Here is a 6,115-nt window from a genome sequence, read left to right as displayed (position 1 = left end):
GAGAAAAGATAAAGATACATTGTCGAGTTCAACAGCATCTTTAGTCACGAATTTGTTTTCGACATTGAACTGTTGAAGACACTCCTCAGACACAAATCTAGCTTGTCAGATGAACTTCAAGGCAGAAAGGTTAACCTAAAAAAGGCCCGGAAACACGTCAACCTAGTGATTAGGACTCTTGAAGATCTTAGGAATGAGAAAATCTTTGAATCAATCTGGAAACTTGCTGAGTTGAAGTCGTCTGAGATGAAATCAGTATTTGACCGGGAGGACTCAATTGATTTGGAATTCAAGGAGGCGAAGATTCCAAGGAGAATACAGTGGAAAGGAACAACTGAATCCTACTTCCGTGAAACACATTTCGATGTTGCAATCAATAAGATTGTATTAGAGCTTGAGAGCAGATTTGCGACCGACGATACAAACATCACAATGGATATCATTGCAATCGTCAATGACAGTGAAGTGGAGACCTGTGTCATTGAGCGTGTCGCCAAGCACTACAGACTTGAACTCGAGCATCTCCAGTCAGACCATGCAATCTTCCAGCAATTCAAGGTTAATATTATAATGTTTCATTTGTATTATATGTTTAAAATTTATGTTTCTCTAGGCAGATATTGACACAGAAGACATGCTTTTGTCACAAATTGCCGCGGAGTTAATAAGCTCGCGAGTGTTCCGCCTGATGCCGGAGCTATACAAGGTGATCGTTATCCTGGCCTCAATGCCCATCAGCAGCTGTGAGGCGGAGCGGTCATTCTCCTGTCTCAGAAGGCTCAAGAACCACATGAGGACCACCATGGACCAGGAGAGGCTCTCCTCCCTCACCCTCTTGAACATGGACATGGTGATGGTGGACAAGGTGCTCCATGAAGACATGGACAGTTTGATTGACACCTTTGCGTCAAGGAAAGAGAGGAAAAACTTCTTCTTCTAATCATGATAAAGAACACATGCATTTTTTTCTTCATTTTTTTCAAACACATCACCACGTATACATGCGAGTTAAGAACATCAAGACTTGTGAACATAATTTATTTTCTGTCGATGTAACCGTTTCATAGTATATTATAATCTCGTTCATTATCTTCATCCGTTATTATTTTAAAAATATTTAAGGAGGTTAAAATTGTTTGACTTAATTGTATAGTTCAAAAATTTTCTCTCATTCTTGCACCGTGCATTTTATACTCCATTATACTCCTTCCTTTATGAATAGGTCGGCATTGACTTTCCGTCTAGAGTTTTTCCTTTTCATTTTATTTTTCCCAATGTTTGCCTGAAGAAAATAATGGTCAGACAGTCCATTGGACGATATTCTTGCAAGATTTAATCTATGCTGTAGCATTTGCCCTGTTTAAATATCCCACGTTCACCACTGAAAAGCAACCGTTCACCCTTGTAAAGCGGACCGAAAAATCTTCCTGACATACGGCACTGGTCACTATTGCTAGAGTTTTCAATTTAATGTATCATACCGACTGCTGGGCAAGAAAAACAGATTTTGACAAAACTCCCAACCACTCATTTACTATGCTTACGATGTAACAAAATTATATGGAAGAACTAAACTATTATTTCAATATTCATTGACACTAAATAATAGGTTATGCTCCTTGACAATTGTAAGTAGTGTTGTAATGCAAATATTTATTTATTTATGTGCTTCATTGATTTAAGTTTATATTTTTATTTTGTCTTTATTGTTTAGCCTTATAATATACTTGATAATCGATTAATTTACTGCGATTTACACTTATTAATATTATATACTTCTAAATATCTAGGTATGTAGTAAAAACATAAGATTTTTGTGGACTACTCTAACTGGTCAAAGGTTTATTCATAAGTGTCCTTGCTCCGTTCCAGAATGCCGTAGTAGTTACAAGGCATTGAAATCTAAAAAAATTCAGTATAGTGCTTCTTACTTTTCTTAGTGTCTACGTTTTGTTATTCAATATTTTTACTAATTATAATATTTTGAAACTAATAGAGGATGACCTATGTTTGCTAGAAACTCTTGACGTTTAATGCGATGAAGAGTCTCATTTCTATCGTTTCATACTTTGGTCAAATTATCAAATGCATGGCAAAACAACTAGTTTCTGAAGTAAATGATAATATTCAAAAAGATATAAAAATAAAAAGTAAAAAAGTATTAAAAATTGAATAGTGAGGAATATAATGATGATTTATTCTATTAGGAATATTGATAATGTTCTTCAACATTCATAAAAATTTTTGTCAATTGAATATTATATTCAGTTCACAACAATGAACATATGTTGCTATTTTTCACCACTAGAGTGATAAACAAACACATATTGAGAATTCTAACATTGTCTATAATATTTGAAAGAAGTAAAAATTATCGCTTGACTGATAAAATACCCTTAATGGAGGGATAGTGCATTGTTCTGATGTCCCTTAACATCAAGCTCTGTGGCAAAGACTTGTAAACTCGTGGATCATCGCTTATAATTTCTAGAATAAGTCGGCTATTACTGTTTTAAAATACTATCCTTTAATATTTAATTAATCATCGTACATATAAATAAGCAGAATAATTATTAATTAGGCTATAAAAACTGAGGAATTTAATAAAAATGTATCAAAAAAATCAGTGAGGAATTGAGAATCGAATTTTATCATCCTCTATTCACATCCCTTCATTGATTTGAGCCCCTCGTATCTTTAATTTACAAAATGAAAAGTTTACACATCTATATAACACTAATATATCTTCCATTGATAAGTTAATGAGTAATAAATTGTTAATTATCTTATAAGTTATGTAACTAAAAAAAATGTTTCTGACAATATTAAAATATTAGCCTCGCAAGGATCTAAGATTTACTTTAAAGTAAGTTATATAATATATTTATAAATTATATATTTTCCTTAATATTTTATTACTTGTTGCTTTATTTTTATAAATAATGAAATAAAATGTAACATAATATTTAAATGATTCTTGTATTCATTTTTAAAATTATATAACAATGTAGAAATTATGTAAATATACCGAAGTATTTATTCATTATACATTTATTTTATTTTTTAATACTTTATTTGGAATGTTTAAATACTGTGCCATAACTTATAGTTATGGACTTATAATTTATGTACTTTAGTCTTGTAAAGGGACGTAAGGTTTTGCTTGTATCCCTATACTTAGTTGATTTAATATTATTTTTAACAAATGACTATGCCATTTTAATTTAATTTTAAGATAATACTAGATATGAAACTATATATATTATATTGTGTGTACCACATACAAGAGTCAAATATAGTATATTTTGATTTTTTATTATTCGAATATTTATCATCAAATCCAATAATTTTATATAAATATATAAGAAATAAACACCCTGTAAATACCTTCAGCTCCTCCATTATCTTTTGGGACTTTCTGCTGTCTAAAGTTTTTGTATTTTAAATTATGTCAACAATTAGTCAATATTAATTAATAAAATAAATTATAAATAGATTTTAAATCTATATTGATAATATATAGTTTATATTAATATTGTCAGTTTATGTACTATGTAAGGTGAGGACTGAGGACAAATACTGTGTTGGAGGAGAAAAACAAAGACAAAATAGGTTTAGACATAAATTACTACATATATGGATGAACGGAACTTTTAAAAGTCAACGAAACCTCAGAAACTCACCTTTTTCTATTAATTAATAATCAAAAAGGACAAATATGATGTAAACTTTTAAGTAGTCCTTCATAGATACATTGAATAATGAAGTAACTAAATAGTTGTGTTTGAATTTTTATACAGTGAGTGAGCTACAAGTCTTACATGGGAATATTTTGAATTTAAACAAATAATATAAATATTTTAACCCAGCATAATCGGTATAAGTATTCTAAATTTATTTTATACTAAATTTAAAAAAAAAAGTATTTTTTATTAAAAAATATATTTGACATCTACATGTCTAGTTCCACTTTGCAAAATTGAAAAAATTGCTGGGAAAGATATTAAAAAAGCTTCTTTTCATCAATTTTCTAACAAAAATCAAGAGTTTTTAGAAAAATAAAATCTATCATACCTCGAAATTAGATGCTTATTGATTCTATTTAGAGACTTCTCTTAATTTTTGTAATAAACAGAATTACACACAAATATAGAATCGAATTGTACTTTTAAAAACTAATTTTACTTGAAATAACTACATTAAAAATTAAAGTGATATAATAACTATAATGAATTTATATTTGACTTTGAACTTGGAAACAACTTATTTGCTTTTGGAAAATTATTTTACAAATATTTTTTAAATACATCTTAAAATACCTCACCCATCAACTATTTCAAATATTTTTAGATGGAAAATTAGTTGATAGTAAAAAGGAACTTATTTGTTACCTTCATTTCAAAGACGAAGATTTTCACAGCCAATATATATGCTCGGACACTCTTATCATTATCAAACACTGTTCGCTGAAGGAAGATGTAGTTCCATAACTACATCTTTATAACACTCCCATGATTAAGCAGAACACCAGAAGAGCATCAAAATTTTCTTGTGGTGAAGCACAAAGGAAGAAAACAATTAATAAACTTGATCGAATGTCTGAATTTTTTTTGGACGATGAAAAAATTATCTTTATCTGAATTGAAGGGAAAATTACATTTAAATCGCGTTCCAAAAGAAATTCAAGTTATTTGGATGAAAAATGATTCTCAATTTTTATTCATAACTAAAAACTATGCAGGTCTAATAAAATTTAATTAACATATTGTAAGTAGTAATTTATCTATTGTTTTATATAATAATATTAAAAATTCAATAATAAAAAAAATCGTTATTATACAATAACTATCAAACAAAACCAACAGCTTTTAAAAATTGTATCATAAAAGTATAAAAAATACTCATCACTATATCAAAAAAAATAAAAATATTTATTTGGTTAGGTTTTACGATTTAAAATCAAATAATTAGAAACTATATAAAATAGACTATCGAAATAGTAAGTTTATAGTTTAATATTAACGTTTTTAAAATGACAACACGTTTCATTTAATTGAACTCTATCCTGTTGCTCCGATCGTTCATTATAGATATCTAGGTTAATTAATCTATAAGGATTAATTATTACATTAGTAGGTATAATATTATGTTATCATCTTGTAATTAGAGAAGGAGGCAGGAGAAATAGGGGCTAAGGAGAAGTTGAAATATATGTACGTATAATTACATTATTATTTAAATAATGTATATAATTATGTCATTATCAATTCATTCCCAACACTTTAACTTATAAATGAAATTAACCATAAAAATATCTGCTTCTTCTTATTATACACACACACTTGAAAATGAAAAATAATATTAAGTTCATTCACGAGTTCTTCTACATCAATCATAAATTTATCTGCACCATATATACTCGTTTAAATTATATGTATAAATTAAAGTGACTAAGGCATTGATTCCCAACCTTTTCATCACTGCGGAGCCTATTGAATATGTTCAACCAAATGTTATATTTATTACTATTTATGTAATCCCCTGAGCCCTTGTGGATCTCACCCAGTTGCAAACCACTGCGATAAGGTATCATTTTTGTCAAGTCTAATACATAATATTAATATTTTCTTTTTGATTTTACTTAGTTATCAGTTTTATTTTTATTTAAGAAAGTGGCAAAATAGTAATTAGGGAGAGTGAGGAAACATGTAAAAAAATCTTTTTTTTTTTTTAACTGTCATAAGTTTCACAATTTAAAAGATAATTCAACGCCGGGTAACATGATATGGACATTGAACAGAAAAACGAACGGCGTTCATTTACTTATAATCTATAGGAGGTAGCTTGTTGACTATTTTTTCCAAAGATGAATAAATTTTGTTTTCTTGATTATGGGTATAATTATTATCTTTGATGGTTGCTTGCTAAAATATAGTTAATTTAGTCTTTTTTTTCCAGTCCGTTATTTCGTTTAATTGTACCATTCACTGGAAAATATGTCATGTCAAGATAGCCTTCAAAATTACACATAAATTATAATTGATCAAACTAAAGGTAAAATGGACGTTTATTAATTTGTTTATCTATTATAATGTAAAATTTTTATTCAATTTGT

Source organism: Lepeophtheirus salmonis, chromosome 6 (genome assembly GCF_016086655.4).
Source record: "Lepeophtheirus salmonis chromosome 6, UVic_Lsal_1.4, whole genome shotgun sequence".
Classification (NCBI taxonomy): Eukaryota; Metazoa; Arthropoda; class Copepoda; order Siphonostomatoida; family Caligidae; genus Lepeophtheirus; species Lepeophtheirus salmonis.
The sequence above is the reverse complement of the archived record's forward strand: the minus strand, read 5'-3'. Positions refer to the sequence as shown.